We start from the raw sequence: 22,096 nt of genomic DNA on the forward strand, positions 1-22,096 counted from the left end.
ATGGATTCAATGTGGATTCGAAAAACATGAAGAATGCCAGACAAGTACATTATAAACAAAGGGAATTAATGGATGAATTATAATACCTTCCCAAAGAGCTGTGATGGTAAGAAAATACGAACTACAGTCCTTCCGGACTGTAAGTAAAAGGAAGCAGGAACAGGCAAAACACCTCACTTATGGTAGAAACATAAACTTATCTTAGACTGAGTCTTAAAGATGCATGAGAATATAAGTAGTTTGGATATCAGTCAATCAAAACTCTAACTGAATCCACCCTAGAGATTTAACCAGTGTTAACCATAAACTGAGCACATAAATTATGTATGCAAGAGTGAAGTGAGGGTGTGGGTATGTGGAAGTGGAAAATGGTGATTAACACATCTGTCAGAAATTAGAATGCCATGCCAGTTGGTGATTTCCCTAAGCTTCTCTCCCTGAAAGCTCATGTTGCTGAAGAGGCCAGTTGTTCAGTTTGACACAGCCATTTGTTTTCGGTGGACCACCTAGGACTGGGTCTCATTTCTACACTGAGAGAGGTAGGAAAATGGCTTATTTATTAGCCTTGAAGAAGCCTGTGGCCACCAGGTGCTATGCCAGGAAAACTTAGGTCCATAGTCCAACTCTATGGAAGTAGCTTGTGGAAAACTCTTGGCCAGGGCTGGCTGGGTGTTTTCCAAAGGTGACTCCAAAGTCCACAGGGACCTGGCGCAAAGCAACCTGGATCCCACAGGTACTACAGAGCCCCTTAAAGGGACAGGCTTGCACTGGATGGTTTAACATTTAGACAGGAAGCAGTTCAGGAGTCCCCATGATGTGAAGTCCCAGGCACACAGGAACAGACTGGCTCTGGAATGACATTCTGACCTGTTTTCTCCACCCCCGCCATCCTTAACCTCCGTCCTTCCTCAATCCCGGCACCCCGTGCCTTCCTGGCTCTGCAGGTGGTGGGCTCTCTGCAACATGGCTCTGCAAAGAGCCTGTGACTCCTTACAGAAGAGACGAGGTTTGGATCATCAGTTGTGCGATGCACCTGTTCGTAACGATTCCAGGCTTGCTCTCCCCTCTTAGTGGCACCTGGCCAACTTCCTGAGGGCCTGGGGGAAAGCTGCACATGGAGGCAGCGCAAATCCTCTGGGCATCATGTCAGTGACAACAAACAGCTACTTGGCTGCACAATACTCAACGGGGTGCCAGAGACACGCCTTTGGAAGGAAATTTGGTGATATTTACCAGCATCAGGAAGTTCACAGCCTTTGACACAGCATTTACACTTTGCTTTAAAAAAAACGACTTTAAGGAAATAATCAATATACTGAGAAAAACTATATACATACATATATTTATTGCTGCATTTTTATAACAGCAAAGAAACAGAAACACATCAAATTGCAAATGGAGGAACTGTTAAGTAAAAGCTGGTCTATCGCATTGTGGAAACGAAGTGGTTTTCATCGATGATAGTTATCCCAGCCAGGAAGAGCAATTAGGATGCTCTTCCAGGCTGAGCCTCCCAGGCAGCTGGATGGTGGCAGCTAGCCTCAGGGTGCCCTTTAGCTGAGGCACCCCAGGCCCGGCACTGGTTTGCAGTGTGGCCTCCCCCACATGTTTCGAGCCCAGCACAGGTAGCTACCAACCACGGATCACTTTGTAGCACTCCTACAGGCAGGATATCCACATGTAATACTTCACTTTTAGGTAGAATATAAAGAACAATATAAACAAACAAAACATAAACAGATTCACAGATACAGAAAACATACTATTGGTTGCCAGAGGGAAGGGGAGTTTGGGGGAATGGGTGAAAAAGGTGAAGAGATTAAGAAGTTTAAATTGGGTCCAGCTGGTGTTGAGCATAGATCTATGAACCAAGACATCATCTGCCCAGATTGCAGGCTCGACCCCCCATAGGGGGCATGCAGGAGGTAGCCAATTGATATTTCTCTTTCATTGATGTTTCTCTCTATCCCTCTCCCTTCCTCTCTCTCTAAAATCAATAAAAACATTGATTACCTAAGTGTAGGGTGACAGGTGGGTACTAGACCTATTGGAGGGTCACTTTGTAAATTATATAAATGTCTAAACACTATGATATACACTTGAATCTCATATAAAATGTAATTGAATTTAACTGTAATTGAAAAAATTTTTTTTTAATTTTTGAAAAAAGTCAATAATAGTTTCCATGACCCAGCAATTCCATTTCTTTACTGTCACACATGGCTTTGGCGCCTACCCATTTTGTGTCTCTACCTCTACGACCAGTCTTGACACGATTTCTCCTTTACCTCCTGAGTCATGGGACTTCTGCTCAGTCTTCAGATGGCTCTCCAGGTTGATTGTTCTGTGACGTAGTTGCAATTGAGATGTGGTCATGGGAGAGGCGAGCACAGTGTTCACCTCCTCCACCATCTCAACCAAACTTTACGCTTTACTTTTGATGATCTACCAAATTCTTTTCCAAAGTGGTGGCAGCAGTTTACACACCTGTGTGTGAGGTATTCCAGTTTCTCCACATCCTTACCAACTCTTATTGTTTGTTTGTGTTTTTTAGACATCTGTCTGTGTGTGAAGTGTTATCTCATGGTGTTGGTTTGCATTTCCCTAATGATCAATAATGCTGAGCATTTTTTCATGTGCTTATAGTACATTTGTATGTCTTCTTTGGATAAATGTTTATTCAAATCCTTTACCCTTTGGTTTATTTATAATTTTATTATTGAGTTGTAAGAGATCTTCATATATTGTTGATACAAGTCCCTTATCAGATATATGATTTGCAAATATTTTTCCATTTGATTGGTTATATGGATGGTGTCCTTTGAAGCCCAAATATATGTATTTTTTAATCCTCACCCGAGGACATTTTTCCCATTGATTTTTAGAGAGTGAAAGAAAGGGAGTGGGGGGAAGAGAGAGAGAGAGAGAGACAGAGAGAGAGAAACTTTGATGTACAAGAGACATATTGATTGGTTGCCTCCTGAACACACCCCTGGGGATCAAACCTGAGACCCTTTGGTCTGAGGTTTGATGCTCTAACCACTGAGTCAAACCAGCCAGGGCCCAAATATTTTTAATGTTGATAAAGTTCAATTTACTTTTTCTTTTGTTACTTGTGTTTTTGATGTAATAAATAAGAAACCATTGCCTGATTCAAGATCATGAAGATTTTCTGTTATGGTTTTTTTCTAATTTTTATAATTTGAGCTCTTAAATGTAGGTATATCATATATTTTTATTTAATTTTGTGTATGGTGTGAGGAAGGAGTTTATTCTTTTGTAAGTGAATATCTAATTTTCCCAGGACAATTTTTTAAAAAGATTAGCCTTTGCCCATTGAATTTTTTTGGCACCCTTGTAAAAAATCAACTGACCATAAGTAAAAGAGCATATTTCTGGATTTTTTTTGTTATTGTTAATCCTCACCTGAGGATATTTTTCCATTGATTTTTAGAGCGAGTGGAAGGGAGATACAGAGAGAAACATCGATGTGAGAAAGACATATCGATTGATTGCCTCCCCTCCCGCACATGCCCCAACCAGGGTCAGGGATTGAGCCTGCAACTGAGGTATGTGCCCTTGACTGGAATCCAACCCGGAACCCTTCAGTCCACCACAGGCCGACACTCTATCCACTGAGCCAAACTGGCGAGGGCTATTTCTGAACTTTTGATTCTATTTTATTCATCCCTATTTCAATCCTTATGAAATAGTCTTGAATATTGCAGCTTTATAGTAAGTCCTGAAATTGGAAAATGTAAATTGTCTAGCTTTGATTTTTTTAAAGATTGCTTTGGCTACTTGGAGTTCTTGCATTTTAGATAAATTTTAGAATGTGGCTTTGCAAAAAATGGCAGCTATATTTTCAGTCAGGACACAGTTTGGGGAAGTATTACCATTTTAACAATACTAAGTATTTTGGTCTGTGAACCTGGAATTTCTTTAGATCTTTCTTAATTTCTTTGATGTTTTATACCTTCCAGTGTTTAAGTTTTATACTCCTTTTGGTTAAACATATTCCTAGGCATTTCATTTTTTTTATGGTATTGTAAATGGAATTGTTTTCATAATTTCATTTTTGGATTGCTCATTCGTAATAAATAAAAATATAGATAATTTGACTTTGTATTCTGTAATCTTGAATGAATCATCTAAAGCAGTGGTTCTCAACCTTCCTAATGCCTCGACCCTTTAATACAGTTCCTCATGTTGTGGTGACCCCTAGCGGTACTCAACCCTTTAATCCAGTTCCTCATGTTGTGGTGACCCTGCTAGCCTCCCCTCCCGCACATGCCCTGACCAGGGTCAGGGATTGAGCCTACAGAACCGCTGCTGTAGAGCCTAAGACCATCGGAAAACACAGATATTTACATTACGATTCATAACAGTAGCAAAATTACAGTTATGAATTAGCAACGAAAATAATTTTATGGTTGGGGGTCACCACAACATGAGGAACTGTATTAAAGGGTCACAGCATTAGAAAGGTTGAGAACCACTGATCTAAAGGATGCGGATACTCTGGGAATCTCCAGTTAGGCCTGAAGACATTCATCTAGCTTAAGGTCCTGGCAAGATGGTGCACTCAGCTGGTGTGTTTAAAGGAAGTAGATAAAATCTGATATAATCTTGTGCTATGTTTGTGTCCCCCCTACCCCCCAATCTGTATGTTGACGCCCTAATCTCAAATGTGGTAGTACTAGTATTTGCACGTGGACCTTTAGTAGACAATTAGGTTTAATGAGGTCATAAGAGTAGAGCTCCGATGATGGAGTTAATGTCCTTATAAGAAGAGACCAAATTTCTCTCTCTCCACCATGCAAGGACAGAGTGGGAAAGTAGCTGTCTGAAAACCAGGAAGAGGACAATTACCAGACATCAACTCTGGCAACACCTTGATCTTGGGCTTGCTAGCCTCTAGCACTATCCTACCTAATAAAAGAGTAATATGCAAATTGACCCTAACTCCGCTACACCCACAAGCCATGCCCACAAGCCACACCCACCAGCCAATCAGGAGCAAATATGCAAATAAACCCAACCAAGATGGCTACAGCCACAGAGAGCAAGGTTTCCCAGGCAACGGAGGAAGCCAAGCTTTCCCCCTGCCCTTGCAGGCCTAAGCCTCCACTCAAGCTACAAAGTTTCAATTATAGAAGGTAAACAAATCCAAACAGAAATGGCGGAAGTCACGGAGCTGGAGAGAGCAGGCAGGGTTGCCCCCGGCAATGGAGGAAGCAAAGCTTTCCACACACCCTGGCCAGCCCAGGCCTCCGCTTAAGGCTACAAAGTTTCAATTATAGAAGGTTAATTAACCCCAACAGAAATGGCTGCCAGCCACGGAACGAGCAGGAGGCTTGGCTCTGCTCCAGGCTACAAAGTTTCAATTGTAGAAGGTAAATAAATTCCAGATACCAGGGCCTCCGCTTGGGTCACCAGGGGGCATGGCTGGCCTGCAAACCACCACAGGCCCCTTGCTCAGGCCGCCCCACACCCCAAGGGAACCCCCATCCTGATCCGGGACAGCCTTCAGGGCAAACCAGCTGGCCCCCACCCCTGCACCAGGCCTCTATCCTATCTAATAAAAGAGTAATATGCAGATTGACCATCACTCCAACACACAATATGGCTGCCCCCATGTGGTCAAAGATCCAGCCCCCATTTGGACACAAGATGGCCACCACAAGATGGCCAGCAGGGGAGGGCAGTTGGGAGGCACGTGGCCTGCAAGGGAGGGCAGTTGGGAGGACCAGGCCTGCAAGGGAGGGCAGTTGGTGGTGATCAACCCTGCAGGAGAGGGCAGTTAGGGGTGGCCAAGCCAGCAGAGGAGGGAAGTTGGGGGCAAACAGGCTGGCAGGGGAGCAGTTAGGCATCAATCAGGCTGGCAGCGGAGTGGTTAGGGGGTGATCAGGCTGGCAGGTAGAAGCGGTTAGGGGCAATCAGGAAGGCAGGCAGGCGAGCAGTTGGGAGCCAGCAGTCCTGGATTGTGAGAGTGATGTCGGACAAACGGGCAGTCGGACATCCCTCGAGGGGTCCCAGATTGGAGAGGGTACAGGCTGGGCTGAGGGACACCCCCCCACTCTGTGCACGAATTTCGTGCACCAGGCCTCTAGTGATAAATAAGTGTCTATTACTTACGCCATCCAGCCTATTGTGTTTTGTTACCACATCCCCAGCTGACGCTGAGTATTTGTTTGTATATGGTTGAGATGGTAAGAAAGAAAGGCAGATCCCTGAGTACAGAATAAACAACAACACAGAGTTTTGAGAACCAAAGCCCCAGGCACGTGAGTTGACTCTGCACTAACAGAGATTTCTGACCTGGTAGTAGCTCTCAGTTTGGCTCTTAATGCCATGAGAACAGAAAACAAGTCCTAAACTTGATAAGGCCCCATAAGCTGGGGAGAGAGCGCCAAATCCCTGCACGAGGCGGGCCCTGAAAGAGTGAGACTCCAGTGCTAAGAGGACAATTAATAGGGAGATGACTTCTGGGTCCTGCCTTTGAGTGAAAAAAAAGTCATATTTCCTGGGAAAATAAAACTCTGCACTTGCCCAGTATCTAATGGACAGCATGGTGATTCTAGTTTTCAAAACTGTAGCGTATGCTTGAAAGTTGTTCTGAGAGTAGAGCTTTCACCATACCAGCAATGACAATATAGTACACATGTCAATATATACACATGTCAAACTTCCAGTGTTTTATTATATCTCAATAAAGCTGGGAAAAAAAAAACCCACAATTCTGAATTTACACCCCTTGTGGGTTTAGAGTGAAACTGTTTGCTACTCAAGTGCAACAGGTACTACCCCCACTGAGAAAGTAGTAGAAACTTGTATGGCCCAGGGGTACCCCTGGATTATCTGAGAAAGAACCATAAAGCCCACTCTCAAGGGCACTTCACTTGCCCAGACCACATGGGATTTATATAAACATACACAAAAACACGCCCTATTGAAGAGTAATACACAACCATCCATAACAAAACAGGAGAGCTCTGGCCAGTGTGGCTGGGTTGAACGTTGTCCTGTGCACCGAAAGGTTACCAGTTCGATTCCTGGACAGGGCATATACTCAGGTTGTGGGTTTGATCCCAGGATGGGAGGCAGCCGATCAATGTTTTTTTCCTCTCTCTCTCCCTCTCTCTAAATCAATTAAAAAAAAAAAAAACATAGGAGAAACTGACCCACCATGAGCAAAACTCAGCAAATAAACAAAAACAACAGAAAAAAAGGAATAATTAGCATAATAAAGACTTTTGATAAATCTATAATAGTGATAGTAAATCAAATCTAACTAAAATGGATAAAGTGATAAAACAAGTAGAAATAAAAAGGAATTGCACAAATAAACAATAAGAATATGTGTATCCCTAGCTGGTTTGGTTCAGTGGATAGAGCGTCAGTCTGAGGACTGAAGGGTCCCAGATTTGATTTCGATCAAGGGCACATGCCCAGGTTGTGGGCTCGATCCCCAGTGGGGGCGTGCCAGAGGCAGCCAATCCATGATTCTTTCTCATCGTTTGATGTTTCTATTTCTCTCTCCCTCTCCCTTCCTCTCTGAAATCAATAATAATAATAAAAAAGAATATGTGTAAAGTAGCTCAGTTAAAGATAAGAGAGCAAGTTCCAAGCACTCTGAAGAGATTTGTGGGTGGAAGGGGAGGGAAAAGCCACCTGGGCTTTTAAAAATGTATCCCTCTTTCTCAACAGCCCTGCTTTCATTTCCATGTATTAGGGAACAAAATACACCTTTTGGTAAACGGCATTGAACTTAAATACTGATACTCTTATTCCAAATAACTCAAACAGCTGTATTTCTTTAACCATTAGCAATGAGTTCTATAATTAGAGCATCATTATAGAGCCATAAACAGAAGTCAGAAAAGGAGAACTAGGTGTCATAGCCACGTAGTTCCTCATGTTTGGGCATTCCACACCACCGAGGGCACCTCTTCATTCCCCGTTAATGTCCCACCATTGGCTGAATCAAATCTATTCCTTCCTTGCTACTTTCTATTTTTAAAAAAGGCATAGATGGTGCTCTATTTTTTTTTTAATGCTTTCCTCTTTTGGAAGCTGGTACAAAGTCTCCCAATTTGGGAACATATTTAGGTTGTTATTTCAGATATATTCATATTTCTACAATCAATGGAATTCTTCAGTGACCTGTCTACAGTGATTTATAACCTTTTTTTGGCTATTCAATTTTGTCACACATTTCAATAGATCTGTTTTACTTTTCTTGTGTTGTGAATGCTACCACTTTGTTTCTTACTCCCTCTGTCCCTTCAAAGTCATTCAGGTCATTTACTTTCTGCCCCACTTAAAAAAGAAAAAAAATGCTGACTATTCTTTGAGAAACTTGTGGTTGCTTATGAATGCATGAAATGTATTTTTCCCTTAGAGAAAACCTAAGTCTCCCAAATGTTAATTATTGGATGAACTTTAAAGTTAATCCATAAATAGGATCTCAGTATTCACATTTTTACTTTATTTTCTTTAGACATATCCATAAAAGAATTCAAATTAATAGTTCCTCAGAGGATTATATATATATATATATATATATATATATATATATATATATATATGGATGACAAATTTCCTAAGAGTTACTAGATATACCTTTTCTCCTAGATTCTTGATGATTAAAGATTTGCTGATTAGAACCCCAGGCACAGAAAGTCATCATGTGCCAATATTTGAACATTTAGGTGTTGAAAATTTTGCCACCTGGAGTTAGATTTGCTGATTAATACATTCACTCATCAGGGCAGGCAGGTGGGACAGTAGGAAGCATTTAGCACCTTCCCCTCCTGTAAAATCACTAAATGTCACCAATCTTTCTACTCACAGCTGAGTCCTTTTTCCAATACAACAATAAGTGGTCCTATTCTCTCTAACAAGAGCCTGGGTCTTCATGAATCACTTCTTTTGTTGGGCTTGAGACTATAAAATTGGGGCAGTTGCATAACTATACTAAAATAAAATACTGTCTACTAGAGGGGTTCAACAGCATATATGAGTTAGTAGAATAAAGAATTAGCAAACTTGCTCTGGCTAGGTAGTTCAATTGGTTGGAGTATCATCCCAATACACCAAGGTTGCAGGTTTGATCCCCATTCAGGGCATATGCAAGAATTAATAATGCATCCTATTTAATAAAAGAGTAATATGCAAATTGACCACACCTCTGCCACACCCACAAGCCACGCCCACCAGCCAATCAGGAGTGAGTATGCAAATTAACTCAAACAAGATGGCTGTGGCCACGGAGAAAGCAGGAGGCTTGGGTTTCCCCAGCAATGGAGGAAGCCAAACTTTCCACCTTCCCTGGCCTGCCTTGGCCTTCACTTAAGGCTACAAAGTTTCAATTACAGAAGAATGTAATTCATCCCAACAAGAATGGCTGCAACCATGGAGCTGGAGAGAGCAGGAGGCTTGAGTTACCCCCGGCAATGGAGGAAGACAAGTTTCCACAGCCCTGGCCTGCCTTGGCCTCTGCTTAAGGCTACAAAGTTTCAATTATAGAAGATAAATAAATCCCAACAAAAATGGCTACAGCCACAGAGCGAGCAGGAGGCTTGGCTCCATTCAAGGCTACAAAGTTTCAATTATAGAAGATAAATAAATCCCAGATACTAGGGCCTCTGCTTGGGTCGCCGGGGGTGTGTGGCCGGCCTTCAAACCACCACAGGGCCCTCGCCCAGGCTGCCCATGCCCCAAGGGAACCCCCACCCTGATTCGAGACACCCTTCAGGGCAAACCAGCCGGCCCCCATTCATGCACCAGGCCTCTATCCTATCTAATAAAAGAGTAATATGCAAATTGATCATCACTCCAACACACAAGATGGCTGCCCCTATGTGGTCAAAGATGGCTGCCCCCATGTGGACACAAGATGGCTGCCACAAGATGGCCAGAAGGGGAGGGCAGTTGGGAGGGACCAGGCCTGCAAGGGAGGGCAGTTGTGGGTGATCAGGCCAGTAGGGGAGGGCAGTTAGGAGGGACCAGGCCTGCAAGGGAAGGCAGTTGGGGGCGATCAAGCCTGCAGGGGAGGGCAGTTAGGGGTGACCAGGCCAGCAGGGGAGGGCAGTTCGGGTCAAACAAGCTGGCAGGGGAGCAGTTAGGCATCAATCAGGCTGGCAGGGGAGTGGTTAGGGGGTGATCAAGCTGGAAGGCAGAAGCGGTTAGGGGCAATCAGGAAGGCAGGCAGGCGAGCAGTTGGGAGCCAGCAGTCCTGGATTGTGAGAGGGATGTCCCAGATTAGAGAGGGTGCAGGCTGGACTGAGGGACACACACCCCTGTGCATGAATTTCGTGCACCAGGCCTCTAGTAGATAAATAAGTGGAACAATACATCAATGCCTTGCTCTCTCTCTCCCTCCCTCCTTTTATCTCTCTCTCTCTCTCTCTCAAAAAAAGTTAACAAATAAAATTTAAAAAATAATTAGCAATTTTAAAAATTGATCCTTGAGATTATCCAGTCAAGGAAAAGAAGTAAAAAAGAATGTAGAAAAAATTTAGTAGTCTCAGAGACCTGTAGAACACTGCCACATGTATCAATATATGCATAACGGGAATCCCTGAAAGAGAGAAGATATAGAGAGGGGCAGGAAGAATATTTGAAAAATAATGGTTGAAAACTTCCCAAGTTTGATGAAGAATATTAATCTATACATTCTAGAAGCTCAATAAATTCTCAGAAAGATAAACTCAAAGAGATACACACTTGGAACATCATAATCAAACTGTCAAATGCCAGGGACAAAGAAAGAATCATGAAAGTAATAAGAGAAAAGTGATTCGTCATGTACAGTGGATCCTCAATAAAATTAATAGCTGATTTTTTAAATAAGAAACCATGGAGGCCAGAAGACAGCAGGTGACATACTCAACGACTGAAAGAAAAAGACTATGAACCAATAATTAAATATCTAATAAAATTATCTGTCAAAAACAAAGAAGAATTTAAAACATTTTCATATTTTTTCTTTTAAAAATATTTATTGATTTGAGAGAGAAACATTGATTTTGTTGTTCCACTTATTTATGTATTCATTGGTCGTTTCTTGCATGTGCCTTGACCAGGGATCAAACCCACATCCTTGGCATATCAACTGAGCTACCTGGCCAGGGCCAGATTTTTTTAATGTTAAAATTCCTTGCTAGCAGGCCTGACCCACAATAAGTACTAAAGGGAAGGCTGCAGGCTGAAATAAAAGGATGCCAGACAAAAGCATGAAAGCACTGAAGACATAGAACCAGAAAAGGTAACTACATAGTAAATGTAAAAGATGGCATGATGATTTTTTTTGTAACACTCTTCTTCTCTCAATTTAAAAGCCAACTGAATACAGTAATAACTATAAAACTATGTTTATAAGCTTATGTATAAAGATGTAATTTGTAATACAACAATAGTACAAAGGAGTAAGGAAGAAATTGAACTATATCAGAGCAAAATTTTGTATGCTATTGAAATTAAGTAGATATTAATCCAAACTAGATTTTTATGAGATGTTAATTGCAATTCTCAGGGAAACCAACTATGAAAATAACTCAAAATATATAATAAAAGAAACAAAAAAATAGAATTAAAGTGGTATTCTAGAAAATATCTATTTAACACAAAATAAGTCAGTAATGGAGGAACAGAGGAGTATAAAAGGATATAAGACATGTGGAGAGTAAATAGCAAAATGGCAAGTATAAATTCCTTCATAACAGGAATTATATTAAATATAAATGGTATAAGTATTCCAATCAAAAGGCAGAGTCTAGGAAATGGTTTAAAAAAAAATCTATGATCCAAACTTATGCTGTCCATAGGAGACACACTTTAGATTCAAAGATTTGAATAGGTTGAAAGCAAAGGAATGAAAAATGACATGCCAAGCCAACAATAACTAAAAGAATACTGTTGTGGCAATAGTATTAGACAAAATGCCAGTTGTTAATATTAAAAAATACTTCATAAAAAACGTTACTGAGACAAAGAAGGACATTTTATATAGTAAAATGATCAATCCATTAGGAACACATAACAATTATAAACATACTAGAGGCCCAGTGCACAAAAATTCATGCACTCACGGGGTCCCTCCACCTGGCCTCCACCCTCTCACAATCTGGAACCCCTCGGGTAGAATCCCTAGGCCTGGCCTGAGATCAGGGCCTATGGGGGCTTTTCTTCCCCCGGCTGCAGGCAGCTGGCCCCACCCCCACTGCTGCCACTACTTGCCATCTGTGCAGCGCTGTCCCCCTCCCCTGCCACCAGTGGCCTCCCTCTGCAGGCGACAGGCCTGGGGTTCGATGGCTTGGCTGGCCTGAACCTCCCTCTTCGCTGGCCAGCTGCTCACCTGCCATAGAGTTGCCCGTGGTAGCCTGGACCTCTCTCTTTCTTTGCTGGGAGGCGGTGCCAGCCCTGCGAGGGGCCATCTGCCTACCTGATCGCCCCTAGCCACTGGTCTGCCTGTCTGATCACCCCTAACCACTCTGCCTGCTTTATCGCCCCTAACTGCTTGCTTGCGGGTGGAGCCAGCCCAGGGAGGGGCCGTCTGCCTACCTGATCGCCCCTAACCACTTGCCTGCCTACCTGTTCACCCCTAACCATTCTGCCTGCCTGCTTGATCACCCCTAACCACTTGCTTGGGGGTGGGGCCAGCCTGGCGAGGGGCCTTCTGCCAACCTGATCGCCCCTAACTGCTAATCTGCCTACCTGATTGCCCCTAACCACTTGCCTGCCTACCTGATCACCCCTAACCACTGGTATGCCTGCCTGATCACCCCTAACTGCTTGCTTGGGGGTGGGGCCAGCCTGGCGAGGGGCCATGGTGGTTCTGGTCTCTGGTCCTTCCAGTCATTACGCTTATGGTGGCTGGCCTTTTATTATATAGGATATGCATCTAACAACAGAGCTTCAAAATATGTGAGCAAAAACTGACAAAACTGAAGGGAGTAATAATTCCACAATTATAATTGAGGACTTTAGTACTTCATTTTCAGTAATAAATAGAACAACTAGGCAGAAAATAGACAAGGCAAAGGAAGGCTTGAACAGCATTATAAAGCAAAGTAGAACTAATAGACACCCACAGAATACTTCACCCAAGAACAGTAGAACATAAGATTCTTCTGAAATGCATGTGAAATCGTTTATAAAAATCACCACATGTTAGGCCATAAAATAAATGATAATAAAAAATAATTAGTTAAAAGTATGTCCTCTAGCTATGATGCAATGAAATTAGAAATTAAAAACAGACAAACATTCTAGAAATTCAAGAATATGTGGAAATTAAACAACAAATTCTTAAATAGCCAATGAGTCAAAGAAGAAATAAAAGGGAATTAGAAAATACTTTAAGCCCTGGCCAGTAGCTCAGTTGAGCATCATCCCAATATGCCAATGTTGCAGGTTCGCTCTCTGGACACATACAAGAATCAACCAATGAATGCATAAGTAAGTGAAACAACAAATCAATGTCTCTCTGTCTCTCTGACTCTCTCTCTCTCCCATCCTCTCTCTTTCTAAAGTCAATCAATAAATAAAATTCTGGCTGGGTAGTTCAGTTGGTTGAAGTGTTGTCTTGTACACCAAAAGGTTTTGGGTTCAACTCAGGGCACATACCCAGGTTGCGGGTTTGATCCACAGTTGGGGCACGTATGGGAGGCAATTGATCAATGTTTCTTACTCACATGGATGTTTCTCTCTCTCTATTTCTCTCTTTCCCCTTCCTCTCTCTCTAAAATCAGTAAAAAGCATGTCCTTAGGTGAGAATTAAAAATAATTAAATAAATAAACAAATAAGTATTTTTAAAAAGGAAAGAGAAGAATAAAAATGAAAACACATTAAAATTTATGAGATCAGCTAAAGACATGTTTAGAATAAAATTTATAGATGCAAATGCTTTCATTAGAAAGGAATAAAGTCTCAAATTAATAATCTAACCTTGCACCTTTAAAAAACAACTAAGGGCTAGAAGGGGTCAATGGGGGCAAAAGGGGAGATATGTAATACTTTCAACAATAAAGACTTAAAGATTATAGTGGAAATTTATAGAGACTAGAAAGACAATAGAGAAAGTCAATAAAACCAAAAGTTCACCCTTTGAAAAGACAAACAACAAATGACAAAACCTTACCTCGACTAATTGATAAAAAAGAGAGAAAATTCAAGTTACCACATCAGAAACAAGAGGTACATCATGACCACTCTTAGAGATAGAATAGGAAGCATAAGAGAATACTGTGAGTAATTGCACAGCAACAAATTAGATAAATTAGATACAATAGGAAAATTCCTGTGAGACTGACTCAATAAATAGAAAGTTTGAATAGATATGTGACAAGAGATTGATTAGCAATAAAAAAATTCTACAAGATAAGCCAAGCTCAGATGGCTTCACAGATGAAATCTACCAAATGTTTAAGGAAGAATTATTACTAATATTTCACAAACTGTTTCAAAAACTAGAAGTAGAGGAAATACTTCCCAACTCATTCTGTGTAGCCAGTATTACCTTGATAACAAAACCAGACAAAGACATGACAAGAAAAGAAAACTATAGATCAATATTCCTTATGATTTATAAATGCAAAAATCCTCAGCAAAATACTAGCAAACCAAACTCAGTAAGATATAAAGTATTATACAAAATCTGACAGAACTTCACAAGTCTAATTTATCCCCCAGGGATAGAAGATTAATTCAACATATGAAAAATATCAGTGTAATATACTATATTAATAAAATAACTAACAAAAAACACATGACCCAGGGCATGTGCGGGGGGTCGGAGGGGTGTGACAGGGGAGGCTGGGGGATAGGGGAGGCCGGGGGATAGGGGAGGCCAGGGGAAGGTCAATGGGGGAAAAAAGGAGATATATGTACTACTATTTGTAATACTTTAAACAATAAAAAAAAAAAACCAAACACATGACCATCTCAAGAAACCTTGGAAAAGCATTTGACAAAAATCCAACACCCTTTTATGATAAAACATTCAACAAACTAGGAAGAAATGGGAATTTTCCCAACCTGGTAAATGTTATCTATAAAAAACTCATAGCTAACATCATACTAAATCAGTGATGGGCAACCTTTTGAGCTTGGTGTGTCAAACTTCGCCAAAAAAACTGAGCCTAACTCGGGTAGTGTGTCACTTTGAGGAAAAAACATTATTTTGCAAATGTTTCATCCTCAGGAGCAGCAAATGTTTCATCCTCGGCATGCGGCCACCTCAGCGGCCGCGTGTCATCAAAAATGGCTACGCGTGTCAGTGCTGACACGCGTGTAATAGGTTCGTCATCACTGTACTAAATGGTAAAGGGCAGAATGCTTTTTCCTAAAATCAAGAAAAAGACAAAGGTACCCACTTAACACCTTTATTCAGCATTGTACTTTCAGTTGGGACAATTAGGCAAGAAAAAGAAAGCATTCAGATTAGAAAGGGAAATGTAAAAGCATCTCTATTTGTAAATCACATGATCCTGTATATAGAAATCCAGTTAAAAATATTAGATCTAATAAATGAGTTCAGAAAGGGAACAGGATACAAGATCAAGTGAAAACTCATTTGTATTTCTTTACACTAGTAATGAATGATTCTAAAATAAAACAATTATACTTATAATAGTTTATAATATTAATAAAGGTTCTCTTTATCAAAAATAATAAAATACTTATGAATAAATATAACAAAAGGTGTATAAAACTTACCACTAAAAACTATGAAACATTTTTGAAAACAATTTAAGAAGACCAAATAAATAGAAAGACATCCCACAGTCATGGATTACAAGACTTAATATTGGTAAGATGGCAATACTCTCCAAATTGATCTACAAACTCAATCTACAGCCTATTAAAATTGCAGCTGCTACTTTTATAGAAATAGAAAGTGGTGATTCTAAAATTCATATAAAAATACAAGAGACCCAGAATAGTCCAAAAATCTTGAAAATAATGTCTTTTTTGAGATGATGACAATATTCTGAAATTAAATAGCTTGGAAAATTGCACAACTCTGTGAACATTCTTAAGAAACCACTAAATTGTGTACTTTAAAGGGGTGAATTTTTTGGCATGTGAGTTATAGCTCAACATAGCTGTTTTTAAGAAAATGTGTGGTAGACAGGTGAAGTCAAATGTATTGATGGTGTAAAGTCTACTTTGCTTTCCTCCTATTTCTTTCATGCTAAGATACATTGATGTACTTATGCTTTCTTTAGAATAATTGATCCAGAATTATTTTCTCTAAAATAATATTCAATGCCTGAATTTAGAATAATTAGTTATTTCAAAAATGGATATTTCTAGGAATTTTAAGGAAGGCCTTAATGAGCAACCTTCATCAGGTGTGGTCAGTCAGTACTTGCCCTTTAAATGTTCTTCAATGGAACAAAGATTTCAAGGACCTTTATGAAAATTATAAGAGGTCTTGTTTTGCAAAGTGTTCGATGTGTATTATAAGATCATCTGTAGAAGGTCAGAATTGTTGGAAGCAGACCAGGTACCAAGGTTTTTCACTCTCGGCTAAAATCAAGGAAGCATAGTCAAACATCTTCCCTATTCCTCAGGACCAGATGTTGGTCTTTGTAAGATCAGCTCATCTGGCCTCCTAAATTATGGATTGCTGACTTTCAAAATGCAAGGCTAATAAGCTTCCTAGGATAAGTAATGAAATAAATATTTCATGAATGGAGAGCTGCAAGCCTAACTCTAATGTCAGATTCTGTTTCCCTGCTTGCTTCTTTTTTGACTTCTTAGATTAAGTAGACACAGAGGAGAAGAAGGAAAAAAGCCTCAGGCTATTTGAAGAACCCAGTTATCACATCCTGAAAGGCTCTTTTAAGGTGTCTATGTCTTGTGGAGAGAATGTTAAAGAAAGGAAAAGGTTTTTGCATAGCAGTTTATAGTAGAAACAAACCAATACTCCTGAGCTAGATCTTTATTTTCACTCGTGATATTTAGAAAACGTGGTGTTGACTCTGAGATAATCCACTCAAGCTCGCTCCCTGGACGCCTGCCACCAGGATCAGTGCCTTCACAGAGAGAGGCCACCTCCTAAGACATTAGCTTGTCCATCAGGCACACCCTTACATCAGCTTGGTGAGTGCTGTGTACATGCCAACAGTGAGGACAACTGAAGGAAGACTGTGGAAGGGATCTGTACAAACAAATGCACATACTTACAGGCGTGTCCCAGCGATGGTGGAGCTAAGGATGGGAGTTTTGTGGAAAACTCGTGAGGAGTCATTTATAAAGCTGAAAAGCTACCTACTGAACATTTTCTACATCCCAGCTGTTTACATGCATTATCTTATGTGGTAGATGCCAATACCTCTGTTTTAAAGATAAGGAAACGGAAGTTTAGAGAGATTTACTAACTAAACACAAGGTGACCAAGTTGGTCAGGTTTACCTGGGATAATGCACCAAGATGTGAGATTCAAAAGCTCAAGCGCTGGACCGTAGTCCCATGCTGCCTCCCCAAACTAAAAGCAGATTACTCTTCATTTGTTCCCTTTTTCCAGATATCTGCTAATGCTGTGTAGAGTAGTCTTTTCTCCCACAAACATCTACTGAGTCTTACAGTGTGCACAGTCTTTAAGATGCTATGCATGCTTTGGATGGAAAACGAATGGGGAGAGGAGGCGGGAGAGTTGTGCTAAGTCGTTTTCACTCCCTGAGTTAGTGCTGTAGCCACACGTCACCCGAAGTTTCTCTCTACAAACAGGCTTCTTACCAGTAGCACACACATACTCTGAATGATAAGAAAAAATAGTCATATTTGTGTACCACAATGCTTTTACATATAAATACTCATGTCCACTTGGATTATTATATGATACACAGATTTTTTTTTAGTTAACTCTTAGAAGACAGCTATTGGTCTTCTGATAGCATTTTAAAGGAGAAACTAAACAGAGATGGCTAAGTTTATAACTAATCCTACCAGAGAATGACGATAAAAACAGAATAGATGGCTGATGATGTTCCTGTTGCCATTTTTGCTTTTCTCCATCCCAACCTCTGACATGTGTAAGATGAAACATTGTCAGCCCACGCTCAGGCCTGAAAAGATGGTAAGCTCTTTGTATGGAAGCACAGAACACAAATACTTTGCTTTGCTTGTCCTTAAACATCCTCTGCAGCTTGAAAACCTTCCCACCGTGGAAGGAATCAGCTTTTATCCGATGAGGCTGTTTAAGAAGTGTGACCCCGGCTTCCTTTACATCACCCAACTTCACCCCTCACGCATTGTGTCCGGCACACGCTTTTTTTTTTTTTCATGCAAATTTCCTTGTCAAAATTACAAATGGACATTTGATCAAAGGCCAGCCCTCCTTCATATTCCTGTTTAGTAAAGAAATTTCCATTTCATCTTTGGCTTTCCGGCCAGTTTGAGAAAGTACCTGACAGGGAAATTATTGATGCGTTTCTTCCTGCTTCCCTTTCAAGTTTTTCCACCTCCCTCCTTTTTCTTTTAAACCTGGTGGGTGTTTTACTTTGAATATGTTTTCACTTTTTAATGGGATACATAGTTAGCTGTGGAAGGAATCTTTGCTTGTTTACTGAGGTTGAGTTGCTGGTAGATAAGACCCAGCAACTGATGATAATCACCGATTTTTTTTTTTTTATCGGCCGTTTTGAGTCCTGCTTAACTTACTGAACTGATATGGTAGTGAAGCATAGTAACCTCTATCTTGTATAAAACTGCTGTTTGAATTCTCTGCTATTGTTAGATAGTCCCTAGTCCTGTAAACTCTGTCGTTGTAAACTCCGTCTCTTATTCTATAAAATGACTTTGTTTTTAGTTCAAATAATAGAAAAAGATAAATTTAACTGTCTGACCTTGCAAGCTAGCCATCCAATGTAATAGACTAATACTGATAATAATTCCCATGTTCTTATGCCAAGTACAAACTCATTATGCATTCAAGGTCACAACTGTCTGTAACAATAACTCACACAGAGCCCTTTGTAATATCTGCAAACAAAGAGGCTCGAAAAGTATAAATACGGGAGACTTCCTGTATGTGGTGCTCAGAGATTTGGAAAAGAACCTCCCTCTGGGCCGCGCGCAATAAATGACTCCTAATTAATTGGCTCATTAAGGCGTCTTGTATCTCATTTGCTGATTTACGATACAACAGTAGGCAGTTAGACAGACAGGAGCAGAGTAGGAACGATAGGCCAGGTGCAGAAGGTCACCAGGGCAGAAAGGCCTGGGTGCCTAGCAAGGGGCAAAAGTGGGAACACCAGCACTGTAGGCTGGGACCTCGCCCCCAGGGTGATCTTTCCTCCCCTCGCATATCCCTGGGCATGCGGTTTAGACTCCCTGACTGAGCAGCGTTCCTGGAATTTTTTAAGTGCTCATTCAGTACATGTTAATATTATTGTACTTATTCTTATTGTTCACAGAACTCTGCAGAATGGATTCCAGCAGTTTACATAATAACTCAACCTGCCACAGTTTAACAATTTCACTTTCCCCTTGTGAGGTGACTAGAGTTGTCATTTAACAGGTCAACTGCGAGAATGGCTTTAGAGTAAGTACGGAAGGAGACGATGCCAGGCTACAGCGGGTGAAGGAGAGGATAAGATGTGGCTCGCTCAGATAGGTGTGCTGTACGTGTAACATACATGTGGAATTTAAAAGATTTCATGTAGGAAAAATCTCATTAGTATTTCTTATATTGATTATATGTTCAATGATGCTATTTTATTTTGTATGTTTTTTATGGGTTGCTAGGTTAAAAGATTTTTTTTAATCTTTATTGTTGGAAGTATTCCACATGTCCTTTTTTTCCCTTTGACCCCTTCAAGCCTGTCCCCCACCCCCTGCCCCAGGCCTTCACCACCCTGTTGTCTGTGTCCATGGGTTATGCATATATGCATACAAGTTCTTTGGTTTATCAAATGATACTATTTTAGATACACAGGGTTAAATAAAATGTGTTATTACAATTGTTTTCACCTATTTTTTTTTCTTTTTTTAAAAAATGTGGCTCCTAGGAAAGTTAACATTGTGGATGTGGCTGACGTTATATGTCCCCAGATACTCTGACCCCTGTCACCTTCCCCAGACTCTCATTCTCACTCCCCAGTCACTGTGCTTCAGTTATCAGCCTCGTTCTTCCTAAAACTCCCCCAAATGTTCCTACCACGGGGCCTTTGCAGCTTCTGTTTCCTCGGCCGGGAATGCTCTTCTCCAGCTTCCCCAGGCTGTTTCCTCCTGTCAGTCATGACTCCTAGCCATTCCTGGCCCCTCCGTGCAGTGTCTCCAGCGCTCCGCATGCCCTGACCTTGCTTTATTTTCTTCATAGCAACTCGATTGGTGTTGGCTCCTCTGTCACTGCTATGTTTATATTAAAGTGAAGTAAGTGGATTGCTGGGTGAAATAGGTTTTTGTGTTTTTTTTGTAACCAACTTTTTGAATAATGCTCTTTTTTTTTTTTTACAGTCTAACATTTTTGTATTTAGAATTAGGCAGCTGGACTCAGTTTAGATGATCCCAATTTTGTTGGCAACATCCAAAGCATCACAGTCAGGAGCCAGTCGAACATATGCCTTCTTCTGGCCATCAGGCCTGATCAGGGTGTTGACTTGGCCACATCAACGTCATGGAGCTTCTTCACAGCCTGTCTGACCTGGTGCTTGTTGGCCTTGGCGTCCACAAGGGACACAGTGTCTCGTCTTCTCTCTTCTCCGTGGCTGACTCGGTGGGGGGGGGGGGGGGGGGACTTGATGGTGGCACAGTGGGCGGGCTCGTTTCTCCTGGGGGCGCTCTGCCGAGGATGCTGAGGCGGCCTTCGGGGCCTCCGTGTCTTTGGCGGGCGGAAGGGGGTGACGTGCATCTTCTTTCACTTGTGGCTGCGGACGCCTTCCAGCGCTGCTCTCTTCGCCTCCAAAGCCTTTGCTTTGGTCTCGGCTCTGGGAGGGGCAGGGCTTCCTTCTTAGCTTTCGGTGCCATCTTCATAAAAAAAAGAATAATGCTCCATTTTTAGAAGAAGGTTTGCCCACCTAGGCACTTCAAACCTGCTGAGCCCCCTCCTTTCCGTTAGGAGGAAGGACCAGCTTGTAGGGTAAGTCTCAGCAGGTCTGCTCCCTCAAAGGGATGCGACCGTCCTGTCCCCAGTGCCTGGGGATTCGGTCCTCAGTTCTCAGGCGCTGGTTTCCTGTCCACCCGCGCCCTCTGCTCGAAGGGACAGCAGAGGGCAGCAGAGTCCTTTCCCACCGGGGCCTTTGAGCAAAACCCGCTGAGGTTTGAGCTGCGTGCAGGTAAAGGAAGCTCCTTTCAGAGAGGAAGTGCGACTGAGCCCTGGCACGTGGAGCATGGGACCCACGCTGTGGCATTTCCTCCCGTCTCTATCATACAGATGATGAGACTTCGGAAGACATGGGATTTGCATATCTGGGAGTTAGACTATTATCACAACCTTGTCTGAAAAAAGCTGTAGTCACTATTTTCTGTTCTCCAACCTCCTTATTAAACATTTATTTTATCTGGCTTTTTATTTCCTCCTTTCCACGTTATTTATAGCTTGTTGGCTAAGGGTTTGTGGAACTGGAGCAAGTTGATTTTGCTGGACTCACATTTATTGGGTCCCCATCTCATCCTAGACTTTCCTTCAAGAATTAAAGCTGGCTCCTTGTGGCATGTAATTCCTGTATTTACCTGTCATGACAGTTCTGGCTCCTTGTGGCATGTAATTCCCGTATTTACCTGTCACAAGCACTCTGAAGGGCAGAAGGTTTTAACTCTGACTTTCCACATGATCTACAAATAAGTGTCTTCACTCACCTATTATCATTATAGCATCAAAATTTTTCAATACAAAACAGATATGTCAGACAAGTGGTTAATAACACACCGGGAGTGAGGCAGATGCAATGCTGATAGATGTATTGGTTATGCTCCTCAGCTGCTCAGATATGCTTCGTAAGAACGTAAGAAGAAAGATCCAACTTCCCAAAACGTGTTTTTAAAACCCAATACGTGGTGAAGGTGCTATTAAGGCATTACAAAGTGTCTTGGACGATCAGTGATTTTAGAATGAACTCTTAGCTAGAAACTTCCCTAAAC

General features: G+C 41.5%; 1 pseudogene across 1 annotated transcript; it reads right to left on the reverse strand.

Annotated features, from left to right (window-relative positions):
* Nucleotides 1–20,514: 20,514 nt before the first annotated feature.
* LOC307113158 (large ribosomal subunit protein uL23-like) lies at nucleotides 20,515–20,983 on the reverse strand (annotated as a pseudogene). The gene has a single exon. The product of its transcript is annotated as a large ribosomal subunit protein uL23-like (transcript).
* Between the last annotated feature and the right edge of the window lie 1,113 nt (nucleotides 20,984–22,096).

Source organism: Cnephaeus nilssonii (assembly GCF_951640355.1).
Source record: "Cnephaeus nilssonii genome assembly, chromosome: 17".
NCBI lineage: Eukaryota > Metazoa > Chordata > Mammalia > Chiroptera > Vespertilionidae > Cnephaeus > Cnephaeus nilssonii.